The sequence below is a fragment of the Neomonachus schauinslandi genome, chromosome 2 (assembly GCF_002201575.2).
Source record: "Neomonachus schauinslandi chromosome 2, ASM220157v2, whole genome shotgun sequence".
NCBI lineage: Eukaryota > Metazoa > Chordata > Mammalia > Carnivora > Phocidae > Neomonachus > Neomonachus schauinslandi.
Window position 1 is genome coordinate 114250566 of NC_058404.1, and position 27638 is coordinate 114278203.

General features: G+C 37.0%; 1 non-coding gene across 1 annotated transcript; it reads left to right on the forward strand.

The window, feature by feature from the left end:
- The first annotated feature begins 22832 nt into the window (after window positions 1-22832).
- Window positions 22833-27369, forward strand: LOC110575517. The gene is made up of 3 exons (XR_006539593.1): window positions 22833-22883; window positions 24941-24967; window positions 27348-27369. It is a non-coding gene; the product is annotated as an uncharacterized LOC110575517 (transcript).
- Window positions 27370-27638: the final 269 nt, after the last annotated feature.

The window sequence follows — 27638 nt, forward strand, 5'->3', positions numbered from 1 at the left end:
TACAGTACTGTTGGTAAATTTTATGAAAGAAGTGCTGTCATAGGGGCGCTTTGAAGAACAAAAGAAGGGGACCAGGCCCACAGGTGTGGGCACTGAGCTCTAAGTGATGGAATGGGTAGAGGAGAGAGGACCAAAGAGAAGTTGCAGGAATAGCCAGCCAGAGGTACAGCGGTGCAGAGACGCAAAAGCATGCCTCCTGTGGTGAGCTACCAATCTTACAAAAGCTCCTGCTTTTCTCAAAAGCTATGGAAAGCCATTGAAGAATTTTTCAGTAGAGGAAAGATAAGAACCCATTAGCCTTCTAGAAAGCTCACTCAGGCAGCACCGTGCAGAGAGGTGGAAGGAGACTAAGGGCAGAGTGGCCCTCAGGTGGACGCCCATCAGCTAGCTGGGAGAGAAGAGGGTTTGAACAAGGGCATAGTGATGCAGGTGATGAAGAGGGCGGGCTGGAGAGATTCTTGAGTAATTATCTGATATACTTGAGCAGGAAGGGGTAAAGGATCACTCCCAGGCCATGAGTCACACACTTTTTGGAGAAGGCAATCACCAAGTAGGACGATCATATTTCTCTGACTTACTTGCTCACCATAGTCCACATATTTTACAGTATTTAAAAATGGAATCTAGCAGGGGTGAAGGTAAACAGGAAAGAAAATCAAGGGCGCTGTGTAATTTCTTTCTTGTTTATAAGTTTTAACATTGCATAGCCCTCCATGGCCTCTTCCAAAAAGATCACAAAAACTTTGGTTTTAAAATTTGTCTGCAGATGAGTGATGTTATTACTCCGCACTTGGAATTTTTATTTTTTTTAAAGATTTATTTATTTGAGAGAGCGAGAATGAGAGAGAGAGAGAGAGTACATGAGAGGGGGGAGGGTCCGAGGGAGAAGCAGGCTCCTCGCTGAGCAGGGAGCCTGATGCGGGACTCGATCCCAGGACTCCGGGATCATGACCTGAGCCGAAGGCAGTCGCTTAACCAACTGAGCCACCCAGGCGCCCCGCACTTGGAATTTTTCAGTGGCTCATTTGGTTTTTATCTTTTGAATACATCACCTAGAACCTGTACCAAAATAAGTGTATTTTAAGGTTTAAATTATAGTTTACACTTCTGGAGGTAAACTTAAAGAAATACAGTTTAATATGTTGAGATTATATATGGTGCACAGTTTTTAATCTTGAGACATATACACAGAAATTATTTTGAAAAATGAAGAGACCAGATTGTTCCCATTTAAATTGAGCCTCTACAAAGTATATGCAAACATAACAGTGCCCACCAAAAAATATCTTAAAAAGAACAATTTATTGATTAATAAAAATGGAATGAAAAATTGACTCTTTAGTCTGGAAAAATATTTGATCCAAACTTAAGTCACGGAGACAATAATAATGGAATTATTTTAGAAATCTTAAAACACTAGAACAATTGGCTTTAATTTTAGGAATAATAAAAGGAATAATTTGACTAGTGAGTAATGAACTTACAACATTGTTCATCTGAGTCATTATTCGTAATGACTTTTGATCAGGCTGAAAATATAAATAAATTTAAGAGGATTAGATAGGTTAGTGAATGGTTGTATGGCATTTGCCCGTTACTTTATTAATTTATATTTGTTCTAGAAGTCACAAAACTAAACAAATGTAAACATCTTAACCAACTGGTAGCAACATACTTTAACTTCAAAATCAATTTTTTTTAAAGATTTTATTTATTTATTTGCTAGAGAGAGAGAAAGAGCACGCAAGCAGGGGGAGTTGCAGAGGGAGAAGCAGGCTCCCCGCTGAGCAGGAAGCCCCACGCAGGGCTGGATCCCAGGACCCTGGTGTCATGACCTGAGCCGAAGGCGGATGCTTAACCGACTGAGCCACCCAGGAGCCCTTAAAATCAATTTCTGAGCAGTGAAGCTTTTATTTGTAAACTTAAATTTAATGACCACAATGTCATAGGTATATAATGGTTTTATTAATATAAGGACACTCAAAACACATTAAGCAAAATCTTGATCAGCAAAATAACTCTTTGGGGTGTGTGTGTGTGTGTGTGTGTGTGTGTGCGTGTGTGTGTCTATACTTACTCGAATGTATGTCTGTGCCTTATATCCAGCTTCAGTCTATTCCCACTCCCCTGCTAGTAACAGATGACACTATCCTTGGCTTGCTACCATTTTTCCCGCCAGTGAGATCTAAGGACTATATGCACATTTTTGGTAGCTGAGAATATATCCTTGGCAACTTCGTTATGAATAATCCACAAGACATGTATTCACAGTTCAAAGTTAATGTTACATCTTTAAAACTGCTTTTATTTTTAGAGTTTAGCAAAAATAGAAGTAGTTTCCTAACCGTGAAGAAAAATTTTGTATTTATTTTCTCTATAGCCATCTTTTGATTTTCATGAAATATTGTGTTAAAATAGACAATATAATTTTGTAGATTTCACGGTTATGGGTAGTCTTTCTGAATCTTTAATGTGGTCATGCAACAGAGACCAAATTAGAAAATACAGAAATGTCAGTCTCTAGTTAAAACACTTGATTTCAAATTTGCTCTGATTTTTCTATGAAATATTCCCTTCCTGGGTTATCCATCAATGTAGTGAAAAACTCAACTGTACTGCACAATCTTTTTTCAAGTGGCAAAGTTAGGTTTAAATGGAAACAAACCTTTTTGAATTGAACATTTCCATTCTCAGTCTAAACATTGAATTAATGTACTTTTTGTTATATGATTTCCTTTCTAACATCAACATTTTAAGAAATGAAATGCCCTAGAGATGCTGGGGCAAATGGAATCATAGACCATGATAAAACCCAAGTCTTCTTCGACTCTCAGCTCTCCCATCACTACAACTTCCAAATTCTGCCTTTACTTAACATTAGCATTCACTTCCCAAACAATTTATCCAAGTGAGAGATGATTAAGCCTGTTTATGTGCTAAGGGGAAGGAACTAGTGGAAAGCAGGAGGCTCTGATACAGATGCATGGATAATTGATGGAGAAAGATCCCCGAGGACAGAGACAAGGATGGATTCCAGAGTCTACTGGATGCATCTGCCTGCAGAAGAGGGGTGCCTCTTCTCCCTCTGACATAGGAAGGAGGTCCACCTGGGTTTGGATTGATGAGAGACATAATGTTGAGGGAATTTACACCTGATAGCCTCTATTTTCTCTGCAAAATCTGAAACGGAGAATTTTAAGTAGAAGGGGCGAAATGGGGAGGGAGGCTGTCTGACTGCACAGATATACCAGATAACCAGCTCATTAAGAAGTTAGTCAGTTGAGTAAATAAACAAGGAACATAGAAAGGTGATATTGCACAGTGCGCTTTCAATAACCTAAAGCTGATTTTATGAGGAAATTCTTAGTGTTCCTGTGAGGATTACAAAATAATTTATGAGGAACAGATTCTCTGAATGTTCCTAAACATGGTGTATTTTTAATAAAAAAATTATGCATGACTAATTCTCCCTCTAATGTGCACTCTAGTGCTTTCTTTAATAGTACAGAGTATGAATTAAGATGCTGATTAACTGAAACGTCACACATTGAAAATAGGCTAGCCATTCATTAGGTGTAATGGAATACAGAGCCAGTGAACATGAAGTGATAGAGTAAACTATCATTTACTATCATTTATAAAGTATAACTTTGTTAAAATATACTAAAATTAAAAGTATTTGTAAAAAGAATTAGAAGAAAAATGCTCAATATTTTATGTAAAAATAGACATAAATAGTCAGAATTATAGCTGGATGTCTTTGTGCTCTTTTCCACCATCCCAAAGCTTCGCCTAATTCTACATAAAGCCAACAGAATCCCAATGCTGACTTTGTGGTTGAAAAACAGCTAAATCTCAGAACTGCTGTATTTGCATTTTATATGTAAATATTCCCATCCATCTTCCTAAATATTCTATTCCCCCCACGCGCCCAGTATCATAGTTATCGACAGCTGACAGCATCTTTTGTTTCCTTTTCTGGTACACCCTAGGTGCCACAGTTGACCTTGGCATCCCCTAGTTTGTAAACAAGTTTTTGTGCCACATTTCATAAGAGGAAGAATAGGACAAAACATGTTTCTTTGTAATGCTATTCAATGATTCCCTTTGCAAATCTGTTTCCTGAAGTTTTGCAGATGCAGAAGTCACATAATGTGCTGCTTGCTGGGGAACTGCATTGCATTTTCACTGCTTCTAGCAGTAACATCTCCAGCCTCTTCTAAATGAGATTGAGGTGGTAGATGTACAGGTATTTGAAGAAACAGATGCACCAGAACAGCAAAGATTCTTTTTTTAAAGGAAAAATCAGAATCTAACTGCATATGCTTAATGGTCTTCAAAAGAAAACAAGAGAGAAGAAAAGACCTATTGTGTACTTCCAACCAGTAATTTCCGTTTTCCTCGACATACAAAACATCAGCATATTTCTGCACAGCATAGAGAACCTTGCAGACTAAGACAGTTTTAATTGGCCTAATTAAGTTTAAATGGTTACATTAGTATGTTAATTGAATAATTTTTCTATTTTTAGGGTCCTCTGGGGCCTCCAGGACAAAAGGTAGAGTATAAACAGTACTGGGGAAGTAATTATACTTGCATTGCCTAATGCCTAGCATGAGAGGTGAATAGAATTAGCTACTGTAAGCCATGCTGAAGCATCTGGATTGTGCATTCTCCTTTCTAAAAATACAATCATTTAATGTGAGCCATTAGATTTCTAATCAACTCCATTATAGAAAATCCAATAAATCCAGAGTAAATTCTTTTTAAGCTGTCTGTCGAACTTTAGGTTATTGAAATTTTAATTAAAATGCTGGCAGAACATTGTGACAAAACTTAGAATTTGAAAGGTCATATGACATTGCAGACTGAGTGCATGGTCCTGCTCAAGGATTATGACCAGAACAAAAGATGTACTTGTTGTTTGGTGACTGTATTCCATTGGTCCATTAGTGTTTTCCTTTGCTGAGGTAAGCTGAAAAGTGACTTCCTGATTGTCATTTCCCAGTCATCAGAATTCACCATTACATTCTGATGGAGAGGGTCTAGCGCTTCTAAAATTACATCAATACTACAGTAGTAAATATATCAATAGTAGGTAGGTGGCCCTTTGCCAACAAAATATTGCTAAGTCCCCATTCCCTGTTACAACTCCCACCACACAATGGGGAAAAAGGGATATTTAACCTGCAGAAAACTAAAGAAAACAAATTGTATTACAACAGGTGGAAAAGTGATTATTCTTTATCTTTGGAATCCATCAAAGATAGAGACTTTTTATTCCCCAAGCACTGGGCATGTGGCATCTGTTGAAACATAATCCTACAAACCAAGTCCAAAGCCAATGAGTTGTGAGACAACTTGTGTATAAGAACACTTTGTCCTTCGCAATAATGTCTCTATTAAGCATGGTGTGAAATTGTAAAGCTACCCTAATCCACATGCGACCAGGCTAAAATTACTGCCTGAGGCTTCAGGAAGTCTTTTAATGACCCACTCAATATAATTACCAAAACACTAAGGAACTTGCCATCTCAATTTGTTTTGCATATAATGACTATATATTTTTTAGTGACTATATTTTTAATAAACTTTCTCTTTTAGAGCAGCTTGAGGTTTATATTTACTCTTTAAAAAAACTTTTTTCCCATTATTATTAAAGAAATTTAATATCATACATCAACTTAGAAAGATCTGTTTTCTAGGGCTAGACAAAGAATAAACATATTTTATTTAAAAATGATTTCTCCAGAGCCTGAAAGGGGGTGACATCACTATCCGAAAACATTTGTTAATGTTCTATATCCAGGTAAATGTCATAGATTTTCTCAGGTGATAATTAGGTTTCTTATTCTCAGTTCACCCCACCTACGTCCAACCGTTCGTAATCACCCCAGTGCAGATGTGCACACATGTCTACACACACACACACACACTCTTAACTTAATATTTGATGTGTTGTTGTGTTATTCCTAGTCAGTGTTTAACATTTGTAACACCTTTTCTAGTCTAGGAAGACATATTCACACTCACCTGGCTTAAATGTACACCCTGAAAGTCCAGGGGAAAATGCTTCAAATACAATAAATTTGAGTGCCTTATTTGACTAATTGTGAAACAAGTGGTTGTTATTTTAATTACCTTTTGTTTTATGGTATTTAAACTCCTGAAATGCAAGAGTTACTGCTACTGCTAGGCTTTTCCAGATGGAACTAAGCCTGTTTATTTCTTAAAAGCACCAAAATTTGGAGCCATGTGGCCTTCTGATAGCTGTGGATCCCAATTTATGATGTGAATTTCTTTAAAATCATATTAGGGATAAGTGGATATTTAGAAACATGGTTAAATTTAACTCCGTAGTTTCTGGGAATGCTTGATGAATCTGCTTACATTATTATATATCTGAATACCATGCATAAGATCTGAAAAACTTAGCCTTTCACACATGTTTTAGCAAGGTAAGGTTATGGCTGACATAATTAATACAATACAAACTTAGAATTGAAATATTTTGTGATTCTATGCTTAATTTAATCATGTGTCTTCTTAGGGTTCTGTTGGAGTACCTGGAATTCCAGGGGTGAATGGTCAAAAGGTAAGTTCTATAGAATATTTGTGATCATTTAAAGGGATTAAAATCACAAAATTATTCTAGTCAGTAATGTTAGTAAAAAGTTTATATACTTATAAAAGCACTACATATACTTTTGAAATGCAGGGAAATTATGTGCAAAAGATCAAACTAATTTAATTTTTAATGATGCATTAAATAGTCAGAAACTCTTAGAAAATTTTCCATTCTATTTTGATAAGTTTTGTAGGAGATACAACTATATCTTTCTTATAAAGTATATATATATATATATATAAAATAAATATACATAGAATAGGAAAAATTTTGTGTTTAACATTGTCATAAACAAAATATACTCCAGTTTATTCTTGTCATGGCAAAAGTAACATGTATTATTTCTTTCATTAACAAAAATTCTTACAGAGGGAACCTATTGGAATATTCTGAATTTAGGAGCAAGCTCTTTTTACTGTCAAGAAAAATTAGGGTTTAAATAGACTCGCCAAGCTCTGGTAGTATACTTTTACTGTACTGTTAATAATGAGGGGGAAAATAAAATAAGAAAACCCCACAACTCTACATAGACATATCTATACGTGTGGTTACATCTATTCCTTCAACATACTTACTGGTTGGACAAAGCATCTAGCATCATCCCACAAGTGGGTCTGCTTTTCTATGCTCCCCAACAGTGCTGACTGGCTTTTCAATCTGGAACCTCTACAGAGACCAGGAAAACCATAGGGGCAGCTAACAAAGCCAGTCTACCAGGAGCCAGGAAGCTGAGCTAGGGACTTTCTTGTCTCCCTTAGAGTTTTTGGACTAACCCTATAAAATCCTGTGACCCATCAGCTTGTGTTCAACAGAAAATTTTTAAATCTGTGCACTCTGGATTAAATTCTGAAATCATAAGGAGCCGAATATTTACAGACAGAAGAGACCTCCTAGTGACCTTTCCCATCTTGTCCATCTTTTCTTCTTCAAAAAGATACTAACAATCACTATTTAAAACCTACAGTGGCTAGCAAAAAGCATGAGTCTGCCACTTACAGGCCGCATGAATTTTGGCAAAGTCCTTGAATTCTCTGGCCTCAGTCTCTTCATATGTAAAAGGAAGACAAAAACAGTTTCTACCTACTAGGGTCAACGTGAGGATTAAATGGCAAGTAGACATAAAGCCTTTATGACAGTGGTGATCTTACAATGAAACGTTTCCTTCATTGATCTGTATCTTAAACAAGGTCCTCTGCTTCCACGATTACTCAATTCCCAGTGAAATTGATGTCCTCAACCAAGGCTTACGGTATCTGCTAATCCACAAACCAAACACTGCACACTCCATGGGAATGAACTGCCCAGCTCACTGCTCTATTTGCCACTTAATAAAATACATATCTGTTTGCTTCACAAATCCTGGTAAAGAGCAAAGATTGACTTTCTATTTAGAATATTTCAGATCATGGAGGGATACATAAAAATTTGGAAGTATATTCATTCTAAGATGAATTTTAAAGTTATGTAAGTCAAGATAATATTTGGAGAAGACAGATATGGATATAAGAGAAATGTTTTTAACATTGGTGAAGAACAAAGCTTATACCCTTAAGGTTAATGTTTGCTCTGTCTTCTTTGCTTCTTTTCTTTTTTCAACTTTGGCACAATCATGAAAATTTATAGAAACCTTTAACCTGAAACAAAACAACTTTAAAACTGTCACATACATGTTTATGAAAACTGCATATTCTTTATTTTTGCAAAGGAAATATGCAATTTCCTTAGCAAGAGAAAGGAATGTGACATTTTCTTGTCCTAGTCACAAAGTTTAAATTATATTTCAAGAAAATAGACAGTTAATATTTGCAGTTTTATGTCTTGTTATACATCTTTGTGGCATTTTAAAGTGTTTTCTATAGGACCTAGGGAAGGTAAATAATTTCACACTTTTATGACGGTATTAGCAAAATGTAGTTTACGATTGTTTTTCCTACTCCATAGAATTTAACCTAAAACTTTGTGGATGAAATTTCTGTTAACACTAGTGATTATCTAACATTTGTAATATTTGCTGTATCATCTCTAGGAAAATAAAGTGCAAAACCATGAGTCCTTCACTGAAACAGCAGGTCATTTAGACAGTAAAAACAAAGCTGGAAATGGAGTAATAATTCTGTACTTAAGCATATGACATATGTTTTGGATCTCTACAATTTGTTTTTCTAAGAGAAGAGCTTACAATGACATAATTTTTTAAAGCACCTAAATGTCCTCAAGCTGTCTTAAGAAAACATTTTTTCTACATTACAATTTCACTTTTCCAAAGAAGTACTTTTGTGGCTTAGAAAATATTTTTCAAATAATGGCTAAGGAAGAATATGATTTCTAAGCCATCAGAAATACAACAAATGACAACTAGAAAATAGAAAGATTTTTCTCTTACAAAAAAGGAAGAAAAATATTTTTAAAAAGTATTTTGTTTTCCATCCATTCAGATTGACAAAATTGGTGATTGGCTTTGGCTAATAAACTTGGTACTGACATTTTTTTTTTACACTATTTTCCTTCAAATATGGGTCACCTTGACTGCTAATCTGAATATTTCTTATTTTGTAATGGTCTTTCAGTGATTCAGATTGTATTAGGAGAAAGGACTTACATAAGCAGTAACATGGCATTAAACCCAAATCTAGCTTTTTCTGGCATCACAATCTACAAAGGGCTCCTGAACATCTTCTGTGAAATGTGGAAGGCAGTGTGGTATGGAGGAAAAAGTGTGGACTCTGTAGTCAGAATGAATGGGTCAGATCGTAGTTCTCATTTGGGCAAGTTATATAATGTTTCTAAGGCTTAGGTGTAAAATATAAATACAGACCTTGCAGTATTAACTAGATAATGTCTCTAAAGTGAAGGTAATGTTACAGATGCTCAATACATATTATTAAGTATCTGTAGGAATAGTATCACACTGTAGGAGTTTCAGCAAATGAGCCCTAGGTTTACCCTCAAGCAGGGAGAAGAAGCCAGCTGAATCATGATAGGAAGAGTATGAATATGCAAAATTACACAGGAAGGTAAAATGTTTCTCTGTGCCCCGGCTTTTTCCCCACTCACCCGCCCAGGAGCGCTGTCCTGGAGTCAAGATGCTCTGTTTTCTTCCACCTCATGTGCAGCCTTTGAAAGACCCTTTTCCTGTCTGGGCTTAAGGCAGTTGCATTTGTGAAATGAGACCAAGGGCTGTACTAATTTATTTCTAAGTCTCCAAGAGATAAAGTCACCCGTGTCTCATTTTTGATTCAACCAGCTTCTAGTATTCTCTGTTCCCAATTCTGAAAGCTGTTGTTTCCATAATTTAGATTTGTTGCCAGTAGCCAAAGCAGTTAGGGTAGATTTAATACTAAGTCTTACCTAAAAATATGAAATGTTGTCCTCTTCTTCCCTAGCTAATTGTATTGGACACAAAATCTTGTAATTCTCAAGAATAGATCTTGTCAGTCTAGGGTGGCTCAGTTGGTTAAGCAACTGCCTTCGGCTCAGGTCATGATCCCAGAGTCCTGGGATCGAGTCCCACCTTGGGCTCTCGGCTCAGTGGGGATCCTGCTTCTCCCTCTGACCCTCTCCCTTCTCATGCTGTTTCTCTCTCTCTCTAATAAATAAATAAATAAAAATCTAAAAAAAAAGAATAGATCTAATTATACCTTTAGATCTTGTCAATCTAAAGGTATAATTACCTTTTTGTTTGTGCTCCATTATTCATTATCCCTCTCTGTCTGTCTGTCTGTCTCTCACACACACACATGCATACATGAAGAGATGTATATCTAAATATTTGACAATTAAACCCTACTTCTCAGATATAATGGAGAAGTGGGAGCTTTCAAAAATAATTTTGTGGTAGAACCATCTTTTAAACCATCTTTTAAACTATCTTTTTAACTTTTGTCCCTTTGACAAAATTAATTGCTGTCTATAATTTTTGGTAACCAGGTAATGGGTATTAAGGGAGGCACGTGATGTGATGAGCACTGGGTATTATACACAACTAATGAATCATTGAACATTACATCAGAAATTAATGATGTACTATATGCTGGCTAGCTGAACATAATCAATTTTTGTATATATGTGTGTATCAGAATTTTTAAAATCTCAACTTTTATTAGGTGGTATTAGAACCCTATATTTTTCTATTCTTTCCACATTTTCACATTAATTGGCACCCATAAAAACAAATCATCATAATGACAATTTACTTGAATAGCAATCAATGCCCAGCACTGGGCAAATACAACTGAAGAGGAGGTCTGGGGACAGAGACAGGGAGCATTAAAAGTCTAATTGGTGCAGTTAACACCCTTGTCTGTTTGTTACTATGAAAATAATAATAAAGATTTTTAGGATTAAAAACCAATTATTTTGTCTAAGCAAGCTAGAATATTTTTGAAACCCCAGAATCATAGGGATTGTTTCCAAAGCAAAACAAATATCAGAAGATCTTATTCATGGATTTTCCAAGTATTTTCTAGAATTTATTATTTTTAAAACTTCAAAACATAAAATAAATAAAAAATGATGTTAGCGTATCATCTACAAATCTATCCCAGATAGCTATGTGATTTTTAAGGAACATTAAACTTTAATTAATTTATAGTTATGGTATTTAGAATTCCTTTTCATCTCTTATCCATGGATCTCACAGTCTTCACTGACATTAATCCTCACAACATACTTCTAATGGCATTTTTATTGTAAGTGTATTTAGAGAGCAGATAAATTGAAGCTCTCAGACTTCCAAAGGTCAAGCTGTTTATTCAAGTCTATTCAGTGGGCCGTTCAATGAACTCAATATTTTTTATTCTTGATTCACTTACTGTAACAACTAAATACACTCTTTTCTTTGGCTTCCTTGGCTCTATCATTAAGCAGTCTGAATTAAATTCCTGAAGGATTTGAATATAGTTGTTTGTTTTCTGGTTGGTTAGCTTAAAATTTTCCTATAGCAGAATTTATTCAGTGGTCCCATTACCCAATATAGTTGTGACTTTCTGATTTTAGACTTTAAGAAAAGATACGCAGAGTAAATGAAGTGATTGATTTCTGATTCCAGATTAATGAATAGTTCAGGGAAAGTATCTTACAGCAATTCAATCATTTTACAGGTTAAAGTTGAGACAAATTATTTTTATTAGTTTTTCTATCTTCTGAAGTTAGCAATTATGTGCATTAGAATTCTCAGAATACATGACTTTTTTTCTCTAGTAACTATAATAATAGGATATGTTCTTTCTTCTAAAAGAAACATCATCGTTTTCCTATTACAGAACATTTCATGTGGTCAAATCACTTTAACCCTAAGTGTGATTCATGTATTCTCAGGCATTTTTATATACATGCTTACTCTTAAAGAGACTTTTCACTCAATTTTACTTGTTAAGTGGGAAAAACAACATTTCTATTCTTTATGTAATGAATTTTAAGTTCCTTTAGAGAGGAATGAAAAGTTAGTTACAAGAGGTAGTTTAATGTTGGCTTGAAATAAATCAAGTACAGTAAAGATTTTTTTTAAACCACTTTCCCCCTGACTCCATTAAAGGCATGTTACTATAGAATTTGATAATAATTATCATTCTACTAAATTCTATCATTCTACTAAAATATTGGGAGAGGGAAGAATAAAAAGTTGAGGGAAAGGGATTTCTGGGGAAAGGGGTGTGAGAGAAGGCAAGCTGCTCACAGCTCATCCCAAAACAAACAACAAAGCAAATGTGTTTGAATTATGATATCATCAGGTCCACTTATTTTCCATTTTAATTGAAAAAACACTATATTTTATAGAAGGGATCACAAAAATACTGATTTACTACATCTGATTCAATTGTATACGTAATCTGGGAAAGCTTTTTAAAGAAACTTCCCATGAATGCGTCCACTGATTCACTTGTTGATTTTTTTAGTCATCCATACAGCCCTTACTACTAAGTGCCAGGCAGCATCTCTCTTGGTCCTCATGGAATTTCCAGGCTAATTGGGGATGGAGACATTAAATGAACAGTTATACTAGAAACCTGTTACATTACAGTTCTTTTAAGGACTGTGGCCGAGAAGCGTAGGGCAGCTTGGCCTGGTGCACAGAGCCAAGTAAGGCCAAGTAATGCTTCTCCGTATGGATAGGTGACTTTGGGTGAGACCTAACAGGTGGGCAGCATTTGGCAAGGGAAGAGAAACTACCCCTATGGTGCTGTACTTACAAATTAAATTACAGACAACCTTGGTCTTAGAATTTGATTTCTAAAACACCGTATTATCAATCACAGTGGGGCTTTTGTATTCATCGTGGTCTACCTTTTCTCCAAGCTTATGACCCTCTCTCTCTCTCCCCCTCCCACTCGTGCTGTCTCTCTCTCTCTTTCTAAAATAAATAAATAAAATAAAATAAAGCCTACAATGAAATAACTTACTGTGACAATCCTAACAGGTTAGCATCTACCCAATTCCATCCATTTGATAGGAGGCCACATTGCCAAGCAGATAGTAACCATTTTCCAACTGCGAAACAGCACCAGTGGGGTTAATTTATGAGAAATTGAATTTCTTTCAGGATCCTCTCCTCTGTCTTCTCTGCCCAATACAGAGAACAGAAGAGCGCAGTATATAATAATTCCTAACATGTTAGTCAGCATTTACTATCAGGTACTGTCCTTAGTGTTGTGTGCCTATTAGCTCACTTATTCCTCACAGCAATCCTATGAAGTAGCAACTAGCATCTCCACTTTATTAATGAGCAAATGGGAGTACAGAAAGGATAAATATTTTGCCCAGTGTTACCGAGGTGTCTGTGGTGTTCAGCTTCAAAGCCAGGCAGTCTGTTCTCACTGCACACGACTCTGCTTCCACTGTTAAGAATGAGGATCTTAAATTCAGAATATCCCAGCTTTGCTTTTCAGTATTTGCATGACCTTGGGCAAATTACTTACCGTCTCTAAGCCTTAGTGTCTTCGTTCATCAAATGAAGATTAAAATATTTACCTCGAAGTTTAATCAGAAAAAATAAAGTAATAAATGTAACTTTATTAAAATATGTTAAATATTCTTAAAATATTAATAAGAACAGACTATGGTTCTCTCTGTACGAGGGGCATTAATAACTCCATAACTCAGAAGCCTCCTGGGTATAGAAGCAAATGTTAGTAAGAACTATTATTTCTTTCTACTACTCTTCACTGATCTTTAGAGTTTTTCCAGCTGGCCATAACCACTTAACATTTCTATTAATAATTGGGCACATTCCCTTCCCAAGAGAAAAAAATAATTTATCATTCAAACTATACATAGATTTATCATTGAAGACTATGCTTTAGGAAAGAAGAAATTAGCTGGCTTTTAAAACTTAAAAAAAATCGATATATTATCAAGGGCACATTATGTTGCAAGTCCTGGAATACTTAACAGAACCACTTTTTAGAATAAAGGTATTTATTGGTTATAGAACTTGAAAGCTAATGCGGGCTTCAGCTTTGCTTTGCTCTGGCAACTAAACCTCATCACTAAGAATCCACGTTCTTTTATCTTTTCACCCTGTCTTCCTCCTTGCTGCCTTCATCCTAGTTCCTGCTCTCCCCTTGGTTGTTAGGTGGCTGCCAGTCACGCCTGGGGCTTCCTTCTTTCGTATCAACATGCAGAGACTGAATGAGTGCTTTCCCCCAAACCTCTTACAAAATGTTGGAGCTCCTTTGTAAATGGGCACACAGAGGTCTTGGCCTCCCCCTTCTCCCCTGGCTTGGAAAATGTCAGAGGCTGATTAGCTACTGCCACTGCAATTTCTTTTCTAGAAGCCCCAGTCACATGGAAAGTTGCAAGAATCACTAGTTGTGTAATTCAGAAGAGATTCGGGTAATACGAGGGAGCTGGACAACTATGTTATATCTGACTTATCCCAGTCCTAAGAAACTCTTCCACTTCACATAACCCATTTTATCCATTTTGATTATTTCTTCCTAAAACATACATCTTTATTCTTAATCTTTTTTCACCCATAAGCATGCACATAGTGAACAATTTTTTATATATATACACAGAAAAGGCAATCCTCTGTGGCATCATGCTCTCTGGTTGGTTTTTGCGCATTTTGGTACCTTTCATAAGTTATTTACAAAGTACTGGATAGTGTTTCTCCTAGACCCAGGCAAGCAGTGCTTCTCATTATGCCTCCTCTGTCCCTCCTGTGGTATGACCCTCCACACAGAGTGAGGAGTCCACAGGGCCAAAGAGGCATGCCTACTCAAAGTCCTACTGAAAGATCACTTCTTGATCACATCCTAGGTACCCACAACCCAAGAATTCCTGCCTCAACTGTCCTGATTCTTGTATTGGCCTCTTCTTTGGGTCCAGAGTCCCACGAGCGACCACACTACACCCCTAAACCTGTGGGTGGCCTTGAAGCCACTATGGGTGGGGAGCTGTGGGCAAAGCTTGCAGGCTGTGATGTTCACATACAACCTCCAGAGCCCTTCTTGGTGAAGAATAGGACTGGTGTTGGGAAGAGATGGGACGATATTAGCACTGTACGGTGGAATGTGGGGTCATCCATGTGTACTTCTACCCAGACCTTCAAAGCTTAGGGGTGTGCTCAAGGCACATAATTTTCATTAATGTAAATTTCAACCAAATTAATGCAACTTAGCTATTTTCTGTGATCACTAAATTCTTAGCTATCTAAGAATTTGAATTTCTTTGTTCAAATTATATTTTGTACATTTCTTAGCAGAACAAAAACTGACATAGTCGTAAGTAGCAGACTTATTTCTGAAATAGTCCATGGCATAATATTATTGCTACAACTGCTATGTTTACTTATTTGGCATTTTAGACATTTGTACTTTTTAAAAAAAGCGTAATGAAGGTTTGATTACTAGGTTCAGTTTAGTTATTACTTTAATCAGTTTAAGGCCCATTTCAATAAATTATCTTAAATAAAATGTTTTTATTAGGCTCCTGGCTGATATACCCGTCAACTTTCTACTCATTAGTATTCGTATTACCAATGTGGACAGAGAGATTCTAATTTTAGGGAGGGATTTTGCTAATTAGATAAACAAGACAGAGCCCTCTACAGGACACCGGATTCGCTGTCATATAACCAAACCCAAGTGCCCAGGTTTACTGGGTTTTCTTTTGCCAAGTTACAAAGCCTCCTCTGCCTGTAGGCAAGGAGGAGGAAAAGAATTGGAGACTGGGCATGCAAGCAGAAGCCTTTTAGAAACTACTAAATATCTTTAGGTAAGAGAGAGTAAAGCTGAATGCCCAGGGTGGTCTAGGAGAGATAGGGGAGGAGGGGGAAAGGCGAGATGGAAGCCAGCAAGATGCTCTCTGCTGTGACACCTTCCCAGGAACACCAGATAGTCAATCATGAACTTACAAAAGGCCTGGGGAGAGTGGGGTTCTGGAGGCAACTGGTGAAGGGAATTGACTAACCCATTTGAAATGGTCTGGGGCAAAACCGCGATGAACCCCAGCAGAGGGGCCCAGGGGAGCCCTGGATTCTAGACTTCCTTCACCTGTGAAATTGGGCGCTAAGCTGAGTTTAATCAGGTGTCTGAGGAATAAGGAATCACCAGGTGACATCTTGAGTCTAGCAACAGCAACAAATAGTAATAATATTAATATTATGTAGGTATCATGAGTTCAATAAAATTTTCTAATTCCTATTTAAAGCAATAATAAAATCAAATCTTAGTCCTTAAGAGCAAAGAGAAAGCAAGCATTTAATCTACTCCCACACACTTCAGAGAAGGAAAGCTGAGCCCCACAGAAGCTTAAGCAATTTGCTCTATATCACAAGACCAGAGGAGGAAAACCTGAGATTAGACTGGAGGCTTCCTGAAGCCACTTTCCTCTTTCATCCTCAAATTAAACAGAAAAGAAACATAATAAAAATGTATGAGGTTTCTTTAGACACAAGTTGCTTGGATGGAACACAGGATGGGGAATCGGAAGACCTGGGCTCTGATCTTACATCCGCTCTTTGCAGGTATTTGCCTCTGGAAAAGTTACTCTCTGAATGTGCTTCTTTATCTGTTAAGAATGACTGGCTTGGTTCCTTTCAACTAAAAGATTTCACTGTTTTGTGAGTGCTTCTGCTTAGGGAAGAGCAGATGTGAGTCAGGGTGAGTTCATGAGGTAAATGATGGCATGTGTAAGCTCTGAAAGGGTCTTGTGCGAACTTTAGACAACATGATAATTCATATAACCAGCACTGCCCCAGCTCCTGCTCAGCCTTCCCCTTAGGCACATGGGGGTGCAGGAAGGAGCAGATGGAAGAATATATGGAAATATGTAGAAGGATCCAGTCTCTGTACCCACAGGCAGAACTGTGCAGCGTTCAGTGCTCTCTGCAACCACCCTTCCCCGATAGAGTCCTGGGGGTGCTCGGGGGCATGAGCCTCTTGGAAGCCATGAAAGTTCTGCTCATTCAAGGCATCCTGCCCCTCGCAGGACTCCTCCGCCCAGTGCACCCTGCCCTTCACTTACCCGGAGCTGTCCCTCCCTTCCTCAGCCCAAATGTTTCACACTGACCAACGTGACTTGTAGGTATCACTGCTGGGTTAACATCTCTCCCATCTTTTTCCTGGGTCCCCTTCTCTTTTCCCACCGATGACTGCCACGCTATAGCTGAGACAAGTCATCTCTTGCCACCACTCTTATATGTTTTTCAGTTTCCCAGAAGAGAAGTCTTGCTGTCTCTGTCTCTCACCAGGCCTATAAGGGCTTTACATCTTCATGTGTGCTTAATGTGTATGCATATCCTATATTCATTCATTTCTCCAACACATATGTAACTGAGCAATTACTATGTGTAAGGTACAGTTTCCAGGCAATGTGGAATGAGGAGCGAACAAAATAGACAAAGTTCATATTCTAGTGTGGTAAGAGGGTGGAGGTGGGAAATAGGGTCACCAAATAATATACAGGATGCCCAATTAAGCTTGAATTTTAGATAAACAACCCATAATTTCTAAAATGACTATGTCCCATTCAATATTTGGGATATATGTAACTGAAAAATTGTGTTGCTTATCTGAAATTAAAATTTCAGTCGATGTCCTGTATTTTTGTTTCTCAAATCTGGCATTCCTAGTAGGGGAGACAGATTTGAAACAAAAAAAGTATACCTTATGTGTTAATTAGTGCAATAGAGAAAATTAAATAAGATAGTAAGCATAGGAAGTCGTGGTGGGGTATCCAGGCAACCTCTGTAGTAAGGGGACATTTGAGACAAGCCTGAAGGATGTGAGAGGTGTGCAAAAAGACAAATGATTTTTCCAAAACATTAATAACACTTACAGGTTGGGGCTAGGATTTTTATTTTATTTTATTGTGTCGTGAAATGCTACATTTCTATAAATTTCAAAATATGTACGTCATTTTGTACCTCCTACATTCACCCAATTTTGTGTTCATATTCATTTGCCATTAGGAAACCAGGGTAGAAAACTAAATTAAGGAAAACTAGAGAGAATAAATAGGAATGGGGAGCAGAAACCCCATTTTCTTGACACTTCCGCAAACAGTTGTATCTAGAAGTCCCTGTTGGGTGCCTCACTGTTTTCAAAGAATCTTCCTCTACCAAGTGTTACTTACCCAATTGCTGCCAAAGCCACTGAAGCCCCAAAGCCCTATAAAAGCACACCCACTCCTCACCATGGCTGCCTGCAGAAGGGGACTAAAAACCAGTCCTGCTCACCCCTCAAACCACTGAGATCCCTCCGTGCACTGTCACTGTCATGAAAAAAGCACACTTGGTGTTTCAGATAGGTGTCAGTGACCACCAACACCCCGAGCTCCAGAGGCAGGAGAAAACCTTAAAGACTGATGCCATGTTCACATGGCAGAGAATCTAGTCAGTGATGTTATGATAACGTTGTATGGTGACAGATAGTGGCTATGCTCCTGGTAAGAAGTTGAATCACTATGCTGTCCATCTGGAACTAACGTGACAATGTGTGTCAACTATACTCAAATTAAAAAATTAATAAAGATAAATAAACCTCAAGGAAGAGTTGAAAATTCCGGGAAAAAATAAAAAAAAGACCAAAGCCATGTTCTTCTCAGTATCACTCTTTCCATCCACGGCTGGTCCATGTTCCTTGTAGTTATTCTCCTCTTCTGTTTAAATGAGTTCTCTTTGAAAATGCAGTATTTAAAAGCAGCAAAATCGGTTTTGACAAGTGAATGTAAAATTATATCATGCTAAAAATTTTAAGCTACAACTCATTGTAAATTCCCATTGCCAGAACAGAAAACAATTGCCCTCAGGCGAGTGATATTACCTCTAAATGCCCTATTTCCCTTTAGCACTCAATCCTCATAAGACAACTCCATTCCTTCCAATCATTCAGTGTTCTTTCAAGTTGCCCCTGATTAGCAGTACCTGAAATAATTGAGTCTTGAGTGATGTCTTATGTTAGAGTTCTAAAGAGCATTTGGTTTGAGGGAGACAGAGAGAGAGAAGGGAAGGAAGGAAGAAAGAAAAGAAAATAGCAAGCAGGCTTTCCTAAAAGTCAGTCCAACTTATTTTTAGCTTAAATACACACATCATCATTTGTGAGTAATACACAGGGAATGCTTTAGAATTTAAAGTATAAGAGAGAAAACCTTATCAATCTACCTGTAGTTAAGATGTTAGCTGCTGTTTTTCATTATTACTAGCTTTGGAATATCCTTCAGTACTTGTGAAATGCATTCAGAAATAGATGGACAGATTCTCTTAACAAATAGGAGACCTACTCTCTACACCCAGGAAACCTAATTGTCATTTTTTGTCTGTACTTTTCTGACTTTCTTGCATATGTACATTTTTACTACATTATGTAGTGATGTCATTGTAACTTTATTTGAAGGGGACTCATAATACTTTATGCTCACACACCAGAAAATATTAATACACTACACGACATATGGTTCATTCTTCTTCAATACTTCCTTTTGATTTATGTCTTTTTATTTCATGAAGTGCAAGAAAACTTTGCTCAAAAAAAAGTTCTATGACCTCAATTAGATGTCCTCTTAAGTTATTTTTGTATGTATCGTTTTTTTCTGGTTCAAAATCAGCTCTTTGGGCACAGGTTCCTATCATGCCTATTTCGTCTTTATCCCATGAAACACTCAGGCCAGAGTAGAACAGGTAGAAAATTCTCACTAAATGTTAGTTGAATGAATTAATGCCTTCCAGAATCCCATAGCTCAGACTTGGCGCTCAGGGTTATAGGAACCTCCTAATCTAAGTTTGAATATATTCTTCTTGATATAACTTATTAGAAAGGTAAAATGCTGTGAGTCACTTTCTCACTTTTCCTTCTTTCTATTTTCCCTTGGTTCATTCAGGAAATAGCTTTATTTATTTAAATAGCTTTAAAATTTTGTGAGATACCTATTGAAATTATAAACACACGAAAAAATATTTAAACTTGCAAGTAATAAATGTAGAACTGAGCAAGAGTAAACTCTCATTTGTGCTTATTAAAATTGCCCCCCCAAATAATTAAAATTGTGATATCCAATGCTGATGAAGTTGTAAAAAAGTAACACAGAGTGGGGGTCCATCAAAACAGATAAAACTTGAATCCTTTTGGAAAGCAATTTAGAAATATTTACAGAGGTGGGTGTTTTAGTTTATCTTTAATAGCAAAGATTGGCAACAACCAAGTATTCAACTGTTTGGGACAGATTAAACATATGATCACGCCTGAGTTTGATAGATGTTAATCAAACTATTCACAAGACAATCATGAATACTATGTGAAAACAAATTTGTAGTATCAAATAATAAAAAATCAGAATGTCATACTATGTAATAAGCTTACAATTGCTTGAAAATATGTAAGCATAAATAAAAAAGACTAGAAGGAAACAGGACAAACTGAAAACAATTATTACAGGGGTGGAATCATAGGTGCATTTTTTGTTTCCTATTATGTTAAAAGATTATTTTAACAGTATATAAAAATTTTAAAACAGGATCAAGTTTTAGTCCCTCGGTATTCATATATTAAGGAGGATGTTAACCAGATACCTAAGCAATGTCTCTCTTCCTTGCTTCAAAATCTCAGCATGTACTTTGTTCAGTTCCAGGGGCTTAACCATTTTTTTTATTATTATTCTGGCTACCATGGTTATTCTTTGAAAGTCTAAACAAAGTTTGTATTGTTTCCTGGCAGCATCTCTTATTTGTATTAAACCATGAGTTATGATATTAGTGCATCCTGTTGTGGATTCTTTGAAGAAAGCCGACTTGATAGCTCTTCTTCTGTTGCAGAGTAAATGATAGTCCTCTTTCCAGGCATATTCTATTCCTGAGTTCTTACTCTTTGTGATGTACAAATGGCCAATCAAAATTTTCCTATAATAGCCATTGCTTTTCTGTCAGCATTTTTGCCATTTATCCAAGGAAAGTGCAAGAGTTACAATTATAGTGTAACTTTATATACAAAGCAGAATTTCTTCCAGGAAGTTAAGACTTTAGCAATTATAATAGTCCAGTATAGTAGTAAAATATTTTTTGCTCTTCTAGAAGGATAATGTAAGCTTTGTATTCTTGGTTTATCTGGGAGGTAAATATAAATCATCTTTATATAAGTTATATTTAGTTCAGGTTTCCATACATTCTTTTTTTTTTTTTTTAAAGATTTTATTTATTTATTTGAGCCAGAGAGAATGAGAGAGAGAGAGAGAGCACATGAGAGGGGGGAGGGTCAGAGGGAGAAGCAGGCTCCCTGCCGAGCAGGGAGCCTGGTGTGGGACTCGATCCAGGGACTCCAGGATCATGACCTGAGCCGAAGGCAGTCGCTTAACCAACTGAGCCACCCAGGCGCCCGGTTTCCATACATTCTTGAAGGGTCATTTATAAATGAGGACTCTAAGCCAAATGATAATGAGGATAGAAATACTCCTATGTATGCTCTCCCAATTTTTAGATGCTTTCATTCATTTTGGAATGCATCATATTGTTACGAGCACAACCTCTTAAGCTAGATCATGAGAGTTCAAATCTTGGCTAGAGTTGTGTAAAACTAGAAAAGTTGCTTAACCTCTCTGTGCTTAATTTCTCCATCTCTTAACTAGAGATAAAGTGGTACTTACCTCATAGAAATTTGTGAGAATTAAGTGAATTGATGAATGTAAAGTTCTTGGCACTTAAAAATGGTACTATTATTATTAATGTACATGTTTTCGAAGCTGAGAGCACAAATATTGAAATGGCACAATCTCTGCCCTGTAGGTGACTTAGAAAACATGCTTAAAATCAACTAAATTTGCTGTGAACCTAAAACTGCCCTAAAAATAAAGCCTGGTTTTTTTTTTAATCAACTAAGGAGCAACTTTACTCCCTCATTGGAAAGAAGAAAGCTGTCCCATCATTGGTGCACACTCTAAAGGGCTTTGGGAATGTTTTTAAATGAAAATGAAATTCTAGTTGATATGACTTTGAGCCACATGGAAGCAGCAAGAGCTTCCCTATCTTACCTTTGCTGCTGGGCACTTCATGACTTCTCCTCTTTGGAAAACAATTGCTGGTTCAGAGCCTAGGAAAACTATTATACAATCTCTTCTTGCTGAGGTGGGAAACTTGTCTGACCTAGTAACCATCATCTTCCTCCTGAATGCCTATCACTCAATAGGACAATGAGAGCCACGGTTCTGAATGTCTTATTCTAATTATTTTTTACAGCGAAGTTGAGAAGAGAAACCAAAGGCATTTTTACTTCTGACTTTTGTGTCAAATGTGTCTAATTTTGTTGGTGTTCAAAGGTGTGTGTGTTCTATAAGCTTTAGGTTTGGAAACGCTCATTTGATTAAGTCTCATAAATACAATGATTTAGTCTTTATTTTCCTGAGCTGATGAACCACTTAAAAGTTCTCCATCAAGAGAGCTTATGTTTTCCGATGTCTTTAATTCATTCCACAAACATTTATTTATTTATTTATTGCCTACAAGGTACCCAGCACCATGCTAGATACTCATTTCCGTCAGGAAGTTGCTTCAGCTTTCTTAATGGAGAAAAGACTGAACAAAGAAAATTAACCCTGTTCTATCCTTGGCCCCCAGCACATAGAATTTTGGACCAAATGAGCTAGTTTGTATTTACCCTCGTAGGCACTTATTTTTCTACCTCTAGAGCATTGCTGGATAGCTCTATCCTCTAATGACCTATATAGTGTATGGATTTTGTGTATTTTATCTAATAGTATCTCTTCTTTCCATGAGGGTGAGCCCGGCTTGCCTGGAACAGTAGGACAAAACGGAATACCAGGGCCAAAGGTTAGTACAGATGAAACCAAGCAGAATCATCCGAGATACGAGTTTTCATGAAGTTGTGAGCTGTAACAATTTTCTATATCCCACTGGTTTTACTTGGATGGAATATTTGTCAGTAGTATGATCTGCTGCGGTATAGAAGTTTGTGACTAACGACTAAATTGCTTAAGATCCTCGTTAGCATTAAAAATGCAGAAAAACAAATAAGGTAACAGTTGTCAAAATTTTTATGCTGGGATACTTCGATAACGTGAGAAAAAGCCCATATTTCAAATATGACTCTTGTCATCTTGCCACTTAATGAGTGTGTTAAAATGTAGGCCTTGTCCATACTGCCTCAAATGTGCATAATATTGGTAAGACTTACTAAAGACGATTTTCACAGTGCCACTGTGGCCTTTCTTCAATATTTGGTCACCTCCAACGCTTACACATATAAGCGGTTAATCAAATGAAGAGCAGAATAAAGATGTGGCATGTTTTGCTTTGTTTTTTTAAGATGTTTACTTTTTTAAAGTAATCTCTACACCCAATTCACAACCGCTAGATGAAGAGTGGTACGCTCTACCGGCTGATGTGGCATGTCTAAAATTTAAAAATGGATATAGTCTGAATTACTAAATAGGGAAAACATATAACGAGGGTTTTTGGGGGGTTGCAAATTTTCTTTGTTTTTTTTTTTGAAGAACAAATGAATCTGTTAAATATAAAAAGATTGGTGACAGTTTAGTTTAAACCAAACAGGCAGACAAATCCCAAATCCTTTGATGAGTGAACATCCCTTGAAGTACATAACTAATGTCTAATCCCGTCAGCTGTGCGGGTGTGTATCTGTACCCACAGATGCCTGTCAGCTGATTTTACAGATCACATTGCTATTGACAGGCGCCTAGGACAGACCTAAAATTTATAGACCTGCCCTTTGTCCTGCAGGAGAGGAAAGGAAATATTCCTTCTGGGACTACAGCCATTCTCCTGTCTTTTCCCCTCTTGCTCCATGCTAAACAGCCAAATGATAAGAGTTAATGCTTAATGCAGGTTCTCAGGTCTATTCTTCTGTTGCCTAGCAACCATCAGGATGGATGTTGAGCACTGAAAGGTGGCCAGAAATTCAGAAAGCCAAAGGGTCAGACTGAGTCCTAGCAAATGAAAAGAGTCTTGCCTCCAAACTGACTTCGAGGGGTTTTTAAATTAAAAAACACAATAATCATCTTAAGCCAATTTTTTTTAAGCAGCCTGATCTCATGGCAACACTTACTGATGCTTTTCATAAGAAGAATATTATCATAATGTGTATGATTTACTTTAGAATTCTCCCACTCCATCACCTATGCCTTCCTGGGTAAAGTGAAAATAAGGATTCTCTTCAAAGCACAGTTTGGCATTTTAGTCCTCATATGGTCCAGGTCATCATTTTGAATAAAGACACTCTCCTAAACTCGCTTTGACTCTGCCCCATTCTAGTCTCTTTCCTGAAGGTACCACTGCTGCCTAAAATATACCTGATTTGGAACATGCTGGTTACCAGCAGGTTAGGGAGAATTCATGACACTCTGAAGGACTCCAAGTTCAGGACCGTGTTTATGATCATGTTTGAAGAAGACAGATGGGAGAACTACACAGACTCCAGACCCCTGAAATAATCTATACACTGAGGGCTGCTTTGAGTAAAAGACCATGAAAGAATGTGCTAGCCCACCTTGCTGCTTCTGAGTTTGGAGGAAATAAAAACTTGAAAACTAAGAAGCTGCTGAAGACATTGAATTGGTACCACATTGTTCTTAATGCCCCAAAGCTGGATTCTGGATGATAATTTTAAATACCTTTCTTTAGTCCTTTAAAAGCAAAGAACTAAGATTACATTTGATATTGATATCCATGCCCAATTCTTCAGGAAACTCATCTTACCATTTGTTTTCAATATAGCAATTCTATGTTGCCAAAATAGAAAGTGTCGCATATAATTGACTTAGTATGTTCAATATCTGATTTTGGTAGGTGGTGTTTAATTGGGTGTTTTATAATTTAATGTGTCACTCAATCTTTGTTCTTTTGCTCAGGGAGAACCTGGAGATCAAGGCGAAAAGGTAGGAATGATTCTGCCTGTAATTATCTTTTTTTTTCCCTAAAGAGGTATCAAACCAAAATATATAGAGATATGGATGACTACATAGCAATAGATATAGATCCATAGATATAGATAGATATAACAACCACTGTTCGTGTCAAACTCTTAATTAGTAGGAGAGAATAGTGTAATTCTTATGTATGGACAGAGGTTTGGGTAAAAAGGTTTAAAGAAATGGAGGGAAAGGAAGATATTTGAACATTCTATGTCAAGCTTCTAAGTGGTTTTCAAAATTCCCTAGGTCTGCAAAACTTCTGTTTTTACCTACTTGCTATTGCCACCCCAGTGCTTTTCTAAGCATCCATATCTCTCCCTACTGCTTCTTAGGTCATGAAGTTAAAGGAATACAGATGTTTACCTGCAACAAATACATTGGAAATTGCCCCACAAAGAATTCCTATAAAAAAGCAAAAAGAGAAACAAAAGGAGGAGGAGAGTGCCATATGTTAAATTTCTCACAGATGTCCTTCCTGACTACTTTTGGGGCGTCCTGATTATTTTTAGACTCTCAGTGCATACCGTGGTGCTAATTTTTCTGGTTCTCATGCTATTTACTTTAATAATGCTTGAGAAACGTGCTGCCTGCGTAGGAAGCTACCAACACATTACACCATGCTCTTCAGAAGTGATGTGATCATTCTGATAAATTAATATCATCACCTCTAATCCTAAAAGAAGTACATCTAAAGACCCCGCACGCTTCTTGAATGTAACTGTATTTTTTGGCACTGTGAGGCAAAAATTAAAAAGGCATTTATTTAAATGGAGGGAGAGCAAAGCAGATGGGACGGCTCAGTCAAACCCTTCATTTCGTGACCACTCTGAGCCAGTCTTCCTAATAAGAAAGTTTGTTGTGTCTGTTTTGTTTTTTAATAAAGGGATTTCCAAGCAAACTTTTGAAAAGTATGCTAATAGGCTGCCTGTCAAAGGTTCCTCATAAGAGATTATCAGTATATTTATTTGGTGTCCAACCAGTTCCTTGTAATTAACCTGAAATTAATTAGTCATCAGATCATTCTTTTGTGTAGAAATTAAGGAGGGGAAAGGATCAGTGCCAGCACCATCCCAGGGATTCATCAAATAGAGCCGCTCCGGCTCCCGGGCTCTGTGGTGTGTCGGTCACCATAGACAAACACCTGAGCAGGTTAGCTTCATATGTATGTGAAACACGAAAAGAAAATGGAGAGAAAAAATAAGTCTCTCTCCCCCACATCTCTTCCCTCTTCCAGGGAAACCATCATCAGTACTTTATCTCTTATTTAAAGGAAATTTTTAAATGATGCAAAAGTGACCTCTTATGAAGCTAAACAGAAGGGTGTTCCAGCTTATGGAATCTATGAACAATAATGCATTGTTACCGCTAATGGCTATCAGCTTATGCTGCATCAGATACTGGCCTAGTTGCTTTACACACAGCATATTGTTTATTTCTTATAACCCCGTAAAGCATTCTTGCCCTTCTGTTACACATGTGAAATGTGATGTAGGGAGCATTTCATTTGCCCAGTAGGTGCTGGAGCTGGGCTCAGTCTCTCTGGCGCCAAAGTCCATGATGTTTCCACTATAACATGCTGTAAGACTTAAATGAAAGAATTCAGCTTTGAAGGAATCAAAGCATGGATAATGAGTGAATGACTTTTTTTTCCTAATGCATTGCTTTGTGGTAGAAAAGAGATGTGAGGGAATAAGCACAGGAAATCTCAAAAATAACCCAGAAAGCATAAACTCTCCAATTTCTGTTACTATAATTAAAAGAGTGTTCAAATAAAATATAAAGTTCATTTCACAAATGCAAAACACATAGGTGCAGACAAATTAATCTTCCGCCCACAGTTTTGAGGGCTGTGTCATGCACTTTGAAGCCCTGGAGATTTGATTTGAGCTGAACTTGAAGACAGAGTAGGATTTACACAGAGAGAAGGGGCGGGGGGGGCAGGAGCTCAGGTGGCAGGAATGGCAGGAAGGAAGGACACGCTGGTGCTAAGGCATGTGGCATATTGAGGGAATGGTCAGGAAAAAGGCTTTCTTGAGGAGAAAAGACATATCGTTAAGGAGGCTTTACGTGCCAGAATGAGCTAGTAGAAGTCAGAGAAAGTACTGCTTTCTGTTGCTATCATAGAATAGTTTAAAACTGTTCAGCTATGTTCATTGTAATAAATTTTATTTGGACCACTTGATATCAGGCAGCTGTTCAAGTAAAAATACATTAGCTCTGTAGAACATTTGCAACAGATTTTAATATATAGTGCACATGAAAGCAAACTCAAAATAATGAAGGCTACTGTGTGTAATGTCACCGATATATTTTACTATATCTCTCCCCCCCCCGCCCCGTTTAGGGAGAAGCTGGAGAGAATGGCCCCAAAGGTGACACAGGCGAAAAGGTACAGTGTTGTAAAATATGAAAGAGTATGTGTATGAGCAAGAAATATTATTTCATGTATGTGAACACAGAAGATTTTGAGACAGGTAAATGAGTGGTAGTAACTTAGTGTGATAAGATGGGAAATAATTCTACAATTTTAGAGAACATTTGAATATCTAACTTATGAAGGTGATCGTTCCACAAACTCCTAGCTACAAATTTAAATATTTTATTTTTTTAATTTTTTAAAAATATATATTTTTTA